This window comes from Balaenoptera physalus, assembly GCF_965194825.1.
Source record: "Balaenoptera physalus genome assembly, chromosome: 9".
NCBI classification, from domain to species: Eukaryota; Metazoa; Chordata; class Mammalia; order Artiodactyla; family Balaenopteridae; genus Balaenoptera; species Balaenoptera physalus.
Genome location: NC_138888.1, coordinates 46,742,077 through 46,759,756, shown reverse-complemented (window position 1 = coordinate 46,759,756; position 17,680 = coordinate 46,742,077). Strand labels below are relative to the sequence as shown.

Sequence of the window (17,680 nt, the reverse complement as noted above, 5' to 3'; positions counted from 1 at the left end):
GTGGGAATGTATATTGATACAGCCACTACGGAGATCAGTATGGAGGTTCCTTAAAAAACTAAAACTAGAACTACCATACAACCCAGCAATCCCACTACTGGGCATATACCCTGAGAAAACCATAATTCAAAAAGGGTCATGTACCAAAATGTTCACTGCAGCTCTATTTACCATAGCCAGGACATGAAAGCAACCTAAGTGTCCATCAACAGATGAATGCATAAAGAAGATGTGGCACATATATACAATGGAATATTACTCAGCCATAACAAGAAACGAAATTGAGTTATTTGTAGTGAGGTGGATGGACCTAGAGTCTGTCACACAGAGTGAAGTAAGTCAGAAAGAGAAAAACAAATACCTAACATGCTAGCATGCTAACACATATATATGGAATCTAAGAAAAAAAAAAAAGGTCATGAAGAACCTAGGGGCAAGATGGGAATAAAGACGCAGACCTACTAGAGAATGGACTTGAGGATATGGGGAGGGGGAAGGGTAAGCTGGGACAAAGTGAGAGAGTGGCATGGACATATATACACTACCAAACGTAAAATAGATAGCTAGTGGGAAGCAGCCGCATAGCACAGGGAGAGCAGCTTGGTGCTTTGCGACCACCTAGAGGGGTGGGATAGGGAGGGTGGGAGGGAGGGAGACGCAAGAGGGAAGAGATATGGGAACATATGTATATGTATAACTGATTCACTTTGTTATAAAGCAGAAACTAACACACCATTGTAAAGCAATTATACTCCAATAAAGATGTTAAAAAAAAAAAAAAAAGAATCCACCTGCCAATGCAGGGGACACGGGTTCGAGCTCTGGTCCGGGAAGATCCCACATGCCAGGGAGCAGCTAAGACCGTGCACCACAACTACGGAGCCTGCACTCTAGAGCCCACGAGCCACAACTACTGAACCCACACGCTGCAACTTCTGAAGCCCACGTGCCCTAGAGCCTGTGCTCCACAACAAGAGAAGCCACCACAATGAGAAGCCCGCGCACCACAACGAAGAGTAGCCCCGCTCGCCACAAGTAGAGAAAGCCCACACGCAGCAACGAAGACCCAACACAGCGAAAGAAAGAAAGAAAGAAAGAAAGAAAGAAAGAAAGAAAGAAAGAAAGAAAGAAAGAAAGAAAGAAAGAAAGAAAGAAAGAAAGAAAGAATACAGCACAGTGTTCTCATATGCCATGACCCTGACTCATACGTCTTTTACAAAGCTATAGAAAATGCAGCTGGGCAAATGTAGCTACTGTGTTGATCCACAATAAATGATCTCTTCCAATTCTTTGTTTAGTTTTATTACAGATTCTAATTACTGCCATTAGAGGAAATGCATTTATCCTGGAAACAGTTTTATAAAGTTTATTAAAGTACTTATGATAGAACATCTGTGATCTCTTTGGGATTATTTATTATTCCCAGTGTTATGCATGATTCTTTCATTATGAATGCTTGTCTAGGTTTCCACGTCATTAGAGAAGTTTGAAGACTTCTCTGCTCAATGATATAGTTACAAAGAATGGTCCAACATATATGATATGGTAGATTTTGCTTCCCTCAGAAGTAGCGCATGCTGCCAACATGCCCACCTCCCCCCCCCCCCACCCATTCATTCTGGAATCCTCAGGAGACAACTGCCGTTATGCCAGGAACAGTGTCAGGATTTGTGAGAAGCATACTGGTAAGTTTGACATTGGTCCCAGAGGAGTTCACAGATGGTTAAAGAAGCCTTGACATGAAGCAGGCACCTGTGAAGATATCAGTAGCTCCTTCAACGGACATTTCTGTGGGCCTACTGTATGCCTGCTCATTGCTAAGTGCTGAGGATAAAAACGATGGAGACACTGTCCCTGTACTTTAGGAGAAACAAAGCTAAAAGCTTTTCAACTGGAATTTACAAGCAGTTCTGCTTTTGTGACATTATTTCATTTAGTTCTTATAACCACAGTGAAGTATTATCCCATTTCATGGAGAGAAACCGGAGGTTCAGAAAAGATGTCACTTTCCCAGGATCACAAAAGTGATCATAAAAAAGTGGCCAGGTCAAGACTCAAACACAGATCTTCAGATCCAGAGTCTCTCCAAAATTCTCTCCATAGTTGTGTTAAGAGGCTTATTCTAATAATTATGCCTCAATGATATTTTCTTTATGTGAGGAAATCATTTCAGATGAAAACAGATTATTGATTTAGGGGAGTTATCTTCTGCTAGAAAGACAACAAAAAGCAGAGAGAGATTCAGCACTCAAGTATGTGAAATTGAGGGAGAGTGGGAAATGAATCAGGGTACAAAAGTAGCCGAAAACAACCCGCTTAGGGAAAAGGTGCGGGGAACACATATTTTAAATGCTTTTCCCTTAATTTACAATCATGTCTCCTGCAGGACCCAGTGGGAAACAGTATATTAAAAGAACTGTGCTAAATTTTGATCATAAAATGTTCTCATTTTATTGTTTCTCTCACATGAGACCCTTCCTTTAAAAACACAAGTAATTGTAGCCTGGCAGGTGACTCTGGAAATACAAGCGAGAAACAAGCAAACATTTGGTTCTCAAGAATCAAGAGCATTTCTTATTTATCAATATCCGTTTCCTCTTTCTATATTTAGTCACTGATATTTAAAACAGTTAAAAAAAATGAATGACTAATGTAAAAACAGTTTTTCAGAAAAAAAAAAGAAAAAATCTAATGCTGCTTGAAACACACACAAGTCCTGGAAACTTATTGTTGACTATCCGTTTTCTTTTGCCTTTTTCCATATGCACCTAGCTGAGCACTAAGTCAGTCAAGACAAGCACCTCAATCAAGCGTCTTCAATTAGGTTGAAGCAAACTTAATTTATTCCCAAGAATGGAATTAAACACCATTAAGTAAAATCAGTAGCATCTGAATTTCACATTATCATCTGTATCATGCTATTCTATATAATTACTGCCATTTGTCCAAAGTACCCAACTACGATTTCAAACAACATATGCTTGATACACTTTGATTAAATACTGGTGACTTATCATGCTCATTCCTGCACATGGCGGAAATTAGAGTATATACCAAACTGCATGGTTTCTCCAAAAGAGTTTAGGCAAACTAGGGTGGCTCACTCCATCAGGAAAGTGGACACTGGATCTCTCAGGAGAAAACAGCTTTATCCTGGGGCAATGTTTCCTCTAGGACTCCATATTTGCCATTCTTCCACCCCAAATTAGAGACAGGAACTGAGTCAGAGCCTACGTCAGCAGCACCCAATCAGAACCAACCTTCTGGTTAGCAGTCCAAAACAATTACAAATTCTAAACTCATCGGCACCCTCTTCTTAAACATCAACAATGTTTCATCTGATTTTCCACTCTCTATCTTACTAGCCTGGATCAGAAGAGATGACCAGAGACTACAGAAATGGAAAGCTTGCTTTTCTCCTGAGATCTCTGTTGGGTTTAGCAGCTTGATGGTTCTCTCCTCTGTCAAAGCCAGGCCTGAGGGCTGAGTACCTGGAAAGTGCTGGATGCTCTAGGTACACCTTCTTCCTCAATCCTCCAGAAAATCAATAAGACCATCACCAGTATCTCTATGTTACAGATGTAACAAATGAGGCTCAAAGGGGTTAGAGGATTGCCTTAGGGTCATACAGCCTGTCTGGTCTCAAAGCCTCTGACCTTTCCATTATTCCATGCTACCTTTTGGTGATTTTGCTCCATGGGTCAGGGAATCTCTCCATATGCGCTATTCTATCCTCCTTTAACCTTATTTCTCAGTTCTGCTTTCCCCCGTTTCCATCATGTTACCTCACAGCAGAATTCTGCTTGTAGAATTGACAACAACACTTTGGAATTGACACCCTAGTTCAACTGTTTACTTAGTTTTCTCTATCAATTTCTGCTTTACACACTATACTTTAGAAACTCCCGGGGTTTCAGTCCTGTACCCAGGTCAAGCCCCTAGGACATAAGGCTTATGTCTGGAACAGAGTTTGGATGAGTATATGGTCATCTACTCTCCCATCCTCATCTTCAAGCATTATGATGAAAGTCTTGCAATAGGAAAGAGACAGGAGAGATGTAAGTGCAAAGCGAAGGAGAACAGTGAAAAAGTCTGTCCTTAAAATGCCAATTCTCACTCAAAATGGGTCCTCTGTTATTTGTCATCCTGTGAAACTCAGTGTCATCTGTAAAGTTGGGCTCAAAGTCAGCAGGAGGCTAAGGTCAGATCCTAGCACCTACAAACAAGCTACACACCAGGGCACATTTGAAAACAAACAAAACTTTTGGACCAAAATCACACAACTCTGCAGCAAAGTTGTGCCTCAGGAGCACATGGTCCACTAACAAGAGAGACAATTTATCCACTGCTTACTATGTGCTGAGAACCATGGAGAGAATTTTGCTGACATTTTCTAATTTTCTAATTAATTCTGTGAGGTGGGCATTATTGTACTCATTTTACAGACAATGGAACTGATGCAAGAGAGGGGTTCAATATCACAAATCTCGTAAGCACCAAAACTAGTTTTTTAACCCAGGTATACTGATTTCAAACAGCACATTCTTAGCCATTATGCCATTTTATTCCTCCAACCCACTCTACAGAACTAACACATTTCAATCAAAATGTTTACCCAGTCTTTAAAATAACTGCATTCAATACACTTTGGGTAAATACAAAGAACCTTAGTCATTTTTCTTAACATTGCCTCATTGATCGGCTTAGGATTTCATCATCTGATTCAATGGTTGCAAATACTACATCATCTCAGACTAAGGACAGGACTTCACATTTATTCAGCAAACACTTGAGTTGACTACTATGTGTCTGCCTTACCTAGAGCTTGGCTCTGAGGATTCGGTTGTGAAATAATCACAATCTATTGCTCCCGAGGTGCTCACAACCTAGTAGAGAAGACAAATGTGCAAAGAGATGGTTATTATTCAGTGTGGTGACTACCTCTGAGCTACACCCAGTGTGCTGCTGAAAAGAGGTAGCAGCTACCTCTGCAGAGGCAGATCTGAACGGGTTTGCTAGAGAGCTAAGGTTTTAAAGATGAACTCTGCTTCACCCAAGAGGCAGAGAAAAGGGCAGTTCATGTAGCAATCTCAGCAGGACCAAAGGTGTGGACGTGAGAAAGGAGGTAGTATGTCTAGGGTCTCCTATCTTCCAGTCTGTGTTTTAGCATCTATTATCTAGAACAACAATAAACACGGATATGGCTACACGCAGCAAGTATTTCCAACTGCACTGTGTGCTTTGGATCAAAATATTGTTCCCCATCTGTTTTATTTGTCTAGTGCACACAAAAGACATAAAAGATAAGGTGGGAACTTGCCCAGGTGAGGTCATTAACTAACCAAACAAGGCCTCATCTAGAAGCCTCCCTTCTATACGGAAGAAATAGGGATCTGAAACAAAGGTTTAATGAAAGAAAGAAAAAAAAGTGGGGGAAAAGGAGGTAAAGAAGCGATTGCTCAGCTAAAACCTAACAACAACTCAGGTGAAACAATTAATTTTATCTCAGTATCTTCTGTTGTCAGTCACAACACGAATAAAACTGTCTTAGAAATCACCATATATACATTTATTATTATAAATAACAACATGAAACAGTCTGTAAACCAACAAACTATGAGTAAAACTTTGTAATCCATTTCTTTTCTTTCTCCTCACTGATCATACACAATAGGGAAGTGGTTCATATTGGATTGTCTTTGTTAAAAGAAATCATAACATTAGTCCAAAATGTCTAATGAGAACTGCATATATTAGTAAAGGACCAGAAATTAGACTATAATTGATTTAGATCCAGCAGTTACATGAATAAAAATTGAAATGAATAAAATGTGATTCTTTTTCTACTTTGTTTTTGACTCTTAGAAGGGGCGTAGAAGAGCATGGCGTTTGGAAATTAAATCTTAGTTCTACCACTGCAGAAGCCTGTAAGCTTGCGCAAGTCACTTCACCTCTCTAAGCAGATTTCTTCATCTCTAAATAGGGTTAATAAAAATATCCACAAGTACAGTTGATAAATCAGACAAGGCCACAGCCCTAGAGCCCACTGGTGAGCCTAGACTCTGGACTCTACTGCGAAACAACCCTGACATTAATTTAGTTCAATCTTTTGTCAGGAACATGGTGGCAAGTGTTAATACAGAGACATGTATGGGGTGTTAAAAGGATTTGGAGTCTGGGCACTTAACTCAGAGAGGAAGGCAAAAGTTAGGCAAATAGAAAAGGGTGAACAGGTATTGAAACCAACCTGTGAAAAGAATGCCTGCCAGTCTGGCCCATTCTGAAGACTTCAAGTCATTCATTAATCCATCCATCCAATCATTCATTCATTCATTCAATTTTTACTTCATTACAATGAATTACTCAACATTCCATTCATTCAAGATACACATATTGAGACATAGCATGTATAAGGTATATATTATATCCAAGAGATAAGAATATCTTATAAGAAGCCCGAGGGGCTTCCAGGCTACTAGGGAAACTGGAAATAAAGTCAATGAGGAAAAAATGATGTAATCCATGCTATGGCCATGCTATGCACATGGCGATGGAAACCACAGTGGAAGGAAGGGCACTTAACCCAGGCTGGCTCGTCCGGATGCCTTCCTAGAGGAGAAAAAGCCTGAGCTGACTTTAAGGGAAGTCTGGGGGTTAACCAGATGAATCAGAGGAGAATGGGCAGAGTCTAAGGCATGAGAACCACACATGGGAAGCTAAAGACAGTCGGAGACTTTCAAGAAAATCCAGGTGTGATTTGTGGTGGGGAGTAGCAGGAGTTAACTCTGAAGAGATAGTGGAAAGCGGGTCAGGAAGTTCTCCACCCACCATGCTGTGGAGGCAGACTTGACTGTGAACTCTCCAGGGAGCCACTGAAGAATTTAAATTGGGTCCAGACAAGATTAGATTTGCATTTTAAAACTTTATTTTAGCTGTAAGTGGATCAGGGAAACTGTGACAATGATCCAGTCAATAAATAAGGGAACCATGAGACTAGATGGAGGTAATGAATCTTAGAAAATTTTAGAAGGTTAAATCAATAGCACTTCGTGAACAGTTGTATCATGGAGTTTAATTGTAGGGAGAAAAGGGTCCAAGATGACTTCTAGCTAAAGAAATTAGGAACAAATTAAGAAGATCCTAACACTTAATAAAGGTTTTCTATGTACTAGGCATTGTGCTAGTTGTACATATCCTTGACCTTATTTAATCTTCATAATAACCTTATGACATAATTGTTACCACCTCGACCTCAGATGAAGAAGCTTAGAGTCAGAGATGTAATTTTCACAAGAGCACCCAAAATGGCAAAGACAAATCTTGGATCCAGATGTGTCTGTCTTATCTATCAGACAACAATATCATACCATCCATACCATCTTGGGTGGATGGGTCCTCTCACTAAATAAGACAGCAGATCTTGAAGAGCAGGTTTGAGAGGCAACCCAATATAGAAGCATTGAAGAAAGAGGACTATCCATGGGGTTAAGAGGTAAACAAACACTGAATGTTAACAGAGGAGCCCAGGGGATAGAGTGAGTCACAATGTTGACAGCTTGTGAACAGACAAGATACTGATTGACAAGTGTTTATTGAATTTGGTGACAAGAATTTCGATGGTTGGTAACCTTGAAAAGAACAATTTGGGGGCAGTCGTAGGAACAAAACCATATTGTGTGGTTTGAAAAATGGCAATCTACAAAAAAACTAAATCCAACTTGAAACTCTTAAGTGCTGAGGGGATGAAAAAGAATGAGCTATTGTTAAGGTGTGAGCCTCATCAGGGAAGGCTCCCTGTTGGACTAGGGTGGCAAGCACAGATTTATTGCATCTTGACCCCTGAATAAGGTGTTGATATTAATCTTAAAGGAAATGTGGGAAGGTTGCTTGTTTTGTACAGCTGAGGAATGCCAAATACACTAGACATGTGGATTTATCCCAAGGATTCATCACCAAATGTAGCCCCAAAATCTTCCCCTTCAACTCTTACATGGTTTATACTACATGGAATCTCAGGGAAAAAATAGTGTGATCAGGTTCACAACACACATAGAGAGAATCAAAAAGAAATGCTAATTATAGAAAGAGAAAAGTGTGTGTAATTGCATGTGTATGTATATCCATATATATGTACGTAACATCTACTTGTACCTTTAGTATATGTCACCTGCAAAGGTCACAATGTTGCAAATAAGCATCACTTCAAACTTAAACCTCCTGTATTACTTGGATCCCCAAGCTTTGAGTTTTCTAAACTCTGCCCAATCTAACAGCAGGTGCACACAAAGAAAATAAGAAAGTTTTGCAATAAAGAATATTGCTTTGAGTTCTTTTAGAAACACCTATAGAGGAACTGCTTTAAGTAACAAAACAAAACAAAAAATTCTTTCAAACACATACGTTTCAAATAGGTTTACAAATGGGGATAACAATCCTATCTACTAAGGTCTCCTTGAACTATGAAAGATGTCATCATCATCAGAAATTTCAAAATATCTTGTTTAGAAATTGAGCTATAGAAATTGTGACAGTTTTGCATTTAAACTGTTCTTAGTAATATATCTTAATATAACTAATTTTAATAATTTCTATTTGGTTGCAGAAATAGAGACACAGACGTAGAGAACAAATGTATGGATACCAAGGGGGGAAGGCTGGTGGGATAGATATATATACACTACTATGTATAAAATAGATAACTAATGAGAACCTACTGTATAGCACAAGGAACTCTACTCAATGCTCTGTGGTGACCTAAATGGGAAGGAAATCTAAAAAAGAGGGGATATATGTATACTTATAACTGATTCACTTTGCTGTACAGCAGAAACTAACACAACATTGTAAAGCAACTACACTCCAATTTAAAAAAATAAAATAATAATTTCTGTTTGGTCACCTGAGGTCAGTGGCTTTAATCTCTATTTTAACAGTTATAACTGAGAATTTTAAACTACACTTCCTTAGATTTCATTTCAAAGACATAAAGTAATACCAACTGAGCTTTGTGGCTTATTTTATAAGAAATTATGTAACAAACAACCTTGAGGATGGCAAGAAAAAATATTTTAATTAGCAATATTTGATATGAGAGAGCAAAGCCTGATTATAGTGAGAGAACACTGTCCCATTGTTTGACACTCTTGATGCTACAGTTTATGTATAAAGTGAGTCAGAAACAATAACAAAACTACTAATCCCATGGAGTGTTTTCAGAGTGTACATTTTCTGATTAATTAAGGACCTTTTTAGATGATAGGGAAGATTCCTAGAAAGACAATAAAAAAGAAAGACTTTAAATCAGGGTTTCCTTGGTTTTATTCTTTGTACCAGTTTTGATACTAAATCATGCTCATTTTGTCCCCAAAGATATTAAGTTAGTTTTTCATCCTTTTGTGAACTACCCACATACATTTTCCCACAGTGTTCTGGACATACTCTGTGTCTTAGTTCAGACTGGGTGGCTTAAACAACAAGCACCTATTTCTCATAGTTCTGGAGTCTAGGAAGTCCAAGACCAAGGTGCCAGCAGGTCTGGCGAGAGCCCTATTTCTGGCTTGTAGACAGCTGTCTTCTCGTACATATCCTCATATGGTAGAGAGCAGAGAGAGGAAGCAAGCTCTCTTCTTATAAGGGCACTAATGCCATGCATACGGGCTCCACACTCATGACCTAATTACCTCCCAAAGACCCCACCTCCTAATACCATCACATTGGGTTAGGATTTCAACATATTAACTTGGGATGCATATAATCATTCAGTCCATAACACCCTACATTATTTTTATCTTATTTTAGGCTGCCTTAAAAAGAGGCCTAAAGCCCGTAAGGGGCTAGCACCATGGAGACTTGCCAGATCTGCTTAGTGAATCTCATCCACCCCTGTCACCTCAGAAAGCCTGCCAGGAAAGCTGGAATGTTCGCATCTTTCATCGTGCCACCTTTATGTCTTCTTGTGCCTGTTTGTTCCTCCAGAGAGAGACCTTCCCTAGACCTCTGCAGAGGCTGCCAGCATTCCTCTCCAGGAGGTCAGCTTGTACTGTGAGGGGTCACTAACTCTTCCGTTCCCTGAGTCAACCTGGGTGATAGCCCCTCCAGACCCTGTGATGTCACCCCTTTAATTCCTCACAAGCTTGGGAGCCTCAGGAGAGACTGAGATTCAGGAGCACTTACACAGCCAAATAACACGCTGCAAAGCTTTGCCTCGGCATCCTAGCCCCAGGGCCTGAACAGCTCTTTTATACTTGCACACTCTCCGGGTCTTGGAGATCTGATGGAGATCCACACTCCATACCATGCTCCCAGGGGGTGGCTACAGCAGCAGCCCTGAGGCAGGAACCAGAAAGTGGCTTCCCAGAAGCCACTGTCCCCACGGGCAATCTCTATGAGGAGGGCTTTCTTTTTTTCATAAACATTAGTTTTTGAATTTCTTAACTTTGCAATTTTTCCAAATTTTTCAAAATTTTCTATTCCTTTATCTCATTTTGTCTTTAGAAAGAAAATGAAGAAGGCAACTTTCGATATTTGTAAATATTGATTCCCCAGATACCTAATGGAGATTTTGAGGATAGCTGTTCAGTTGATTTGATAAAGCCCATGAGGAAGTGACCAGAAGTGACCTGACACTAGAGAAGAAGTATCTCCAAACTTCTGACTTGTCACTTTCCAAGCTCCTAGGAGACGTACCGATCATAGCCATAACAATATAGAGACAGGAAAGAAGTTCATTTGGGTCACGGACTAGTCAGATCAGTTTCCAAGCAGGGCACTGTATTACCACCACATTTTAAAACATGCATTGACTTTCTGTACTTGAGGAACAGTTTTTCTTTTCCAGTTTCCAACAAGCCCCAAATGAGCAGCCATGGACTTTCTATTTTCTCATTTAGCCTATTCTGCATGCCTCTTAAAGTACAAGTCTTCTCCGGGGCTTGAGAGTTTACCAGCAGCTTCTCTTTCGTGCTAAGAGCCACATTGCAAGAGGTTTGGGTTCCCTTACACTTTCAATAAATTTATGTCCAGCTTTCCTTTGGCTTAATCCTTTTCCCCGACCTCTGGTTATCCATACTATTTGACCACACCCTCACCGAGCTGTTATCTGCAGGACATACTGCATTGGTAAGTTCATAATCGATTATAATTACAGTGGTTTGCATATCATGATAACTCAAACTCACGTAAGAAGTTTCTGGAACACCTTATAAAACAGCAAGTGACAAGATCCCTACCCTGAGGCACTTACAATCGAGGTATATAGGTCAGTCAAAAATTAGAGTGGCTAACAAGTAAAGCAGAGTTGCAGAAAATTGTTCAGGAAATGAACATTAGAAAGATGTAAAAAAAAGAGACGACTGGATATGTAAATGACAGCTACATTTTCTGTGAGTAATATAAAAACAAAGCATGAAAATAAATATATGTATATAAAAAAAACAATAGTCCCAGAAGCTGACACAAGGGTAAAAGCTATGAAATGAAGTAGAAGATCAAGCTGGATTCCAGACTGTGCAGAGTCCCAGTGAGAGCAAAATCACTGAATTCAATTTAGAAAAAGAACTAAGTTAAAGAAGCATGTCATGGAGCAGAGTGACATCTTATTTGTAGGAAGAAAAAATAGCATGCCTGACACAGAGATTTAGATAAATTTTTTTTTTTTTTTTTTTTTTAAAGAAGCTGAGAGGTTTTTTTTTTTTTTTTTAATTTATTTATTTATTTATGGCTGCGTTGGGCCTTCGCCCCTGTGCGAGGGCTTTCTCTCTAGTTGCGGCAAGCGGGGGCCACCCTTCATCGCGGTGCGCGGGCCTCTCATCATCGCGGCCTCTCCCGCCGCGGAGCACAGGCTCCAGACGCGCAGGCCCAGCAACTGTGGCTCACGGGCCCAGTTTCTCCGCGGCATGTGGGATCCTCCCAGACCAGGGCCCGAACCCCTGTCCCCTGCATTAGCAGGCAGACTCCCAACCACCGCGCCACCAGGGAAGCCCCAGATAAATTTTTAATGTAAAAATTTAGAAGTTGAAAATTCACAGTTCCAAATAGATTTAAAATTGCTTTTACCTCATTGTAATAAAATTTTAGATAACTGTTCATTGTTCACATTTCATAGATGGTGGTATATATCTAAGGTAACAAGGAAACATTAATGGAATCAAAATCACCATAAGATTTTATATAGTTTTTTTCTCTCAATTGTTCAAAATCCCTTGGTAACTAGAAGACATACTCTCCTTTGGATTTTGTTTTTAAAATTATTTTAAAATAATTGTTCTACATCAGATTGTACATGTTTTAGCTTGGAAAGTCAGCTGCCTTTTTATTCTTTTTGTTTTACAGATGACAGTTTCAGACTTTGGCACTGGGTGTTTTTCTTTTTTTTCTTTACTTTCAATTATCCCACACTGAAGTTGGCAGGAAAACCAAGTAGATAGTTTATAAACACAGATAAAGTGCCACAGAGTAAATAACACACTATGAGAACACCCAACAATTTACTTTTGAAATCCAGAGTAAGCATGTGAAAGCTGGTCGGCTCCATGATGGCTCTCCTCTTCTGAATTGATGATTTGCTTGGCTCTGTGTGTCTAAGGCGGTGCTGCAAGGGCGTGGGTCAGGTGGGACCACGACCCTCCCCTGGGCTGGGAATATTACTCATTAGTAATTACCCTGTGCCTCTCCCCCGGCACAGAGAGCCTGAGCCAAGCTGGAACTGGCTTTGTTGGGGCGGAAAGGGGGAGGGGGAGGGGAGTGGATTTTCTCAGTTTGCCTCTGGCGATGATGGCGCTACCCCTCCTGGCTCCCCTGTCTGTGATTTCCCAAAGGAGAGTCACATTTTTCTAGCCTTTTCTCTGTGGGGTGAGGAATGAGTTTCCCCACAAGTCTCCTCTGGCCACTGCAGAGACCTGCCAAAAACGGGTCATTTCCTCTCAGTGTGTCAGGAACCAGTGCTTTGGCTCTGGTAGGAAAGTCTCAGAATCACTTGTTACACCTAGGAGAGCTGACCATTTAGCCAATACCTAAGATGATCTAACATGAAGAAGACCCAAAAGATCACAGTTATGCGCTGAATTGTGTCCCCTCCAAATTCACAGATTGAAGTCCTAACAGCCAGTACCTTAGAATGGGACATTATATAGACAGAGGGTTTTTACAGAGGTAATCAAGATAAAGTGAGGTCACTAGTAGTGTGAGCCCTAATCCAATAGGACTGGTATCTTCATAAAAAGGGGAAATTTGAACACAGAGACACACACAGAGGGAAGACGACATGAAGAGACAGGGAGAAGACGGCCATCCACAAGCCACAGGAGGAGGCCTGGAAGAAATCCTTTCCCTCGCAGCCCTTAGAGGGAACCAACCCTGCCAACACCTTGCTTCAGACATACAGCCTCCAGAACTGTGAGACAATATATTGATATTTCCATTGGTTAAGCTGCCCAGTCTGTGGTTCATTGTTACAGCAGCCCTAGAAAACCAATACAATCACTAAATACAGAGGTCACCTAATACAACTCTCTTGACTGTAGCCGAGGAACCCTTGGCAGAGAGATAGAAAAGGAGCTGCTCTTGTCACACAGCCTGTCAGCATCAGTTCCAGGACTGGATCCCTGTCTCCTGACACCGAATTCGGTGTGCCTCACCGCCCCAGGTGAGTGACCTCACCATCAGGAGGTCATTGAAGGGTCACTTTAATCAGTAGAGGTCACACTGAAGGACCCACACTCACTCAGCAACTCCGCACCACGATGGGAGCCGAGTGTGGACGGACCCAAGTGTCCACCAAGAAGATGGCTCCTCTGAGCTCTCAGCACTTCACTCGCCTTCGTGAGGTGAAGCACCCACAGCAACGGCCCTTTGGGGTAAATCGCGAAACGATGGAGCCGTGGGGGGAGGTTTTAAAATAAATGTACCCATGGTTTATTTTCACACTCCTATTTCAGACCCGCAACTCCAGGGCCCAGGACTAATCTTCCACCAGCATAATGTAAACAGTCTTTTTTCACCCTCTCCAACTCAGTGTGGGAGGCCATGGAGGAAGCTTGTTCCAGGGATCTGGAGGATGAACGGTCCAAGAGGAAAAGCTGCTCTGAGGGGTGACCAGATCTCACATCCAACACCTGTCTGCAACTTCACACAATCAGTCTGTAAGGTGGGCAAGTAAGAGGTCAGGCACCCAACACTGCTCTAGGGCAAACAAGAGTAGCATCTTTGTGTGTCTGCTGCCCTGCCATGTGCTATATTCAGTATAGTCTTTTTCTCTAATTTATTAGGAAGAAATTTCTTAGTAGTGACATATTTGAACTGGGAAGCAACAGAAGTTTTTACATGACTACCATCTACCTCTTTTGACAAGGGCAATCTTAATCTTAAGTTCATGAACTCCCTGATGAGGAAAAAAAATCACATCTTTATTTTTGATAACCTCTAACTAATCTTTAGCATTTCCTTCTACTTTGAATGTAGGCAATAAAGCAGTGGTATTAGCAATACCAATAATAGAAATAGAAATCATTAACACAATCACAGATACATCAATTGTTAAGGCTATCAAATTTTCATTTATGATCATCACAGCATTGAAATGTTGGTAGTTATTACATCTACCACTCACTATTATCATTTTATATATTCACTAAAAAAGGCAGATATTACATTTTTCCTTTGGTAACTGCGTTTCAGTATAATTGATTTTTGGTAATCCTATGTGTTTTATTTATGCATGTATAAACACTATCCTAAGAAAGGAGTCATAGACTTACCAGACACCCTGTGGGGTCCATGACAAAAAGTTAGGAACCCTCACTGTGGCAGCAAGCACAGTCACTGGGAAAAACGTGATTGGCCAGAACTGTGGATGTTCCAGCATGTCATTTATAATTAGAAAAGAATAAAAAGATCCACAGTACACTACTGAATCATGGGAATCTGATTAAAAATGCAGATAGTAGGGGAAGGTTGGGTGGGGGAGGGATAGAGTGGGAGTTTGGGATTAGCAGATGCAAACTAGTATATATAGAATGGATAAACAACAGGTCCTACTGTGTAGTACAGGGAACTATATTCAGTATCCTTTGATAAGCCATAATGGAAAAGAATATGAAAAATGTATATATACGTATAACTGAATCACTTAGCTATACAGCAGATACTAATACAACATTGTAAATCAACTATACGTCAATTAAAAAATTTTTTTAATTAAAAACAAAAAATAAAACAAACAAACAAAAAACAATGCAGATAGTTATCCCGGAGAGTTGAGTTCAGGTAGTCCTGGGTGGAGTTTGTTTGTTTGCTTGTTTGTTTTTTAAAAGAGATTTTGAAGCAGGTGGTGTGAGGCCCACACTTTGAAAAACACAGATGTTGATGTTCTCCTAACCTAACCATTTTATGTTAACACATACCTATCCTGGATTATTTCTTTTTCATCCCTGGCTTCTAAATCCATGATTAAGTAACATAAGCAAAAATTTCTTTTACTTTTTTACTTTACTTTTGGCAGCAAAAATAATTTTAAAAGTATTTTCACAAGTAACACGGTTTAGAATAGCATTTATGCTTCAGCACTTTTCAAAGATAGAGGCAAACAACGTCAAAAAGAGAAAAGTTAGAGAGGCATACACAGGTCAGGGACCTAAAAGGGATTAATATCTTTTTTGAGCATAATGTACTTTGCTGATGTGAAAGATGAAGGAACCAAAGGCTGTAATGCTTGCAGGCTTGTCTAGCTCTTTGAAAGTTTGCTTTTGCAAATTCTTCTACCTTTCTTGAGTTACATGATTCATCTTGTGTTCACATTGACAGCTGACTGCCATTTTGCCAAGAAGTTGATAGAATTTGCAAAGCAGTAATTGACATCTCTCCTGGAGAGGTACACAGCCCTTAAGTGATGGTGGCTTTAGTTAGCGGCCCTGTAAACTCGGCTCAAGTGTTCCAAGTAAACAGACTAATTACAATAGCCCTGGAAGGACCAGCATGTTTGCTCTGGGCGTGAAGCAAGCCTTGTCTTCTCAAAGCTACTGCAGGACCTTGGAGGCCTCTTAGCTCAGCAGCTACTATAGTATGAAGTACTAGAAAACACAAAATAAGCTTTAAAAAATGATTTGCATAGTGTGTATTTTTTCACCCTGGTCCGTTTCAACTGCATATCATTGTATCTGGGACAAAAATGCATCCAGCTAGTAAAAAACTTAAATTGTAAAAGTTTTCCCAACTTACTTTATTGGTAGCTTTATTATAGACCTTATTAGAGCCTACCTTGTACTCTCTCCCCCTGGACTGAAAGCCCCTGGAGGGTAGGAATATCATTTCAGGGCTGGCCTGGCTCAGAGCTTTCCTGATGCAGCTCTTGATGTTGGAGACCTTTCCACAGCAGGGGCTTACGTGGAGCAACTCAAGGACCTTACTGTGATCTGTCCTCCTGGCCCAGCATCTCTACTCATCAGGGCTGGGGCCTGGGCTGGAGTCCTGGCTCTGCCACTTACCAGCTATATGACCTGACTTTAGGCCAGTAAGTTACTAGAGATTTCCAAACCTCAATTTCCTTGTCTGTGTAAAGGAGATAATAAGGGCCTCTTCCTCTCAGATTTGTTGTGGGGATCACAAGAGAGAGATGATGTGTGTGAAGCACTTAAGACAGCACCTGGGAAGTGCTCAGGAATTGTTAGCTACTATTATTTTCAACCAAAAACATGGACAAAACATGAAAATAATGCTACTGTGAAATCTTGAACGAAGGAAGCCTCAGATAATGGCAGTCAACAATCTGAATAACAGAACCACATGACAAAGTAGCTCTTAGCCAGGGCCACTCATCAGAATCACCTGGAGAGCTTTCTCAGTGTTCTAATAAGCCAGAGTTGCTGGGAAGCTGTGAGAAACCCCCGCCTTTTGAACACTTATCTTTTTGTGATAATGACCCTGGAGCAGTATTTCTGGGCAGATGGTGCTGGGAGAGTCTGGGATCTACAAGGCCTCTGGGAGCCGCAGATGGGGTCTCCTAAGAACAGTTAATAGCTTGCTGCTCGTTTACAGAAGAGTCCATGTTAGCAGGTCTTTTCAACTGGTCTTTTATATTTCAATTCTTTTTTTCTTTTCAGATTCAAATTTACAAGCAAGAGATAAGTCACAGAATTCCCCTGTAAAAGATGATTTAAAAACTCTGCATTCCATATTCACTTAAAAATGATCAAAATGGCAAATTTTATGTCATATATGTATATATCTTGCTACAATTTAAAAAAAATAATGTAATATGCCAAAACCCAATATACTTTAAATGGGTGCATTGTATGATATGTGAATTATATCTCAATAAAGCTGTTTTTTAAATCTCTATTCAAAATAGGGGGAAAAAATTTCAATCATTTTTGCATGAAAGAGGCCCCAACAAATGTCTTTGTCCTCAGTAGCTAGAACTCATAACTAACTTCCTCTATGCATGTTTTCAGCCAAAGCAAAGCTTTTGATCCCTTGGGACTCAGGGATTTTCCTTAGAAAATGGTAACTTAGGTCTCCTAAGAAGAAGAAAGAGGGGAAAGAGAAGAAGGCGGAGAAAAAACTAAAAATAAGTATGTAATTATAAGGTGTTTCTTCCTATCTAACTCAGTAATCCTATTTTTATCATTAGGAAATAGCAAAATAGCTCTTTTGCCATTATTCTTCTCCAATCTCCTTTTTCCCCTTA

At 40.2% G+C, this 17,680-nt stretch overlaps 1 long non-coding RNA gene across 6 annotated transcripts in view; it reads right to left on the bottom strand.

The window, feature by feature from the left end:
• LOC309667176 overlaps window positions 1–17,680 on the bottom strand; it is a 169,291-nt gene that overhangs the window by 40,789 nt on the left and 110,822 nt on the right. For all 6 annotated transcript variants that reach the window (XR_014267578.1, XR_014267579.1, XR_014267580.1 and 3 more), the window contains one exon: window positions 4,819–4,886. This is a non-coding gene — a long non-coding RNA (uncharacterized lncRNA). The remainder of the gene's footprint in view (window positions 1–4,818; window positions 4,887–17,680) is intronic.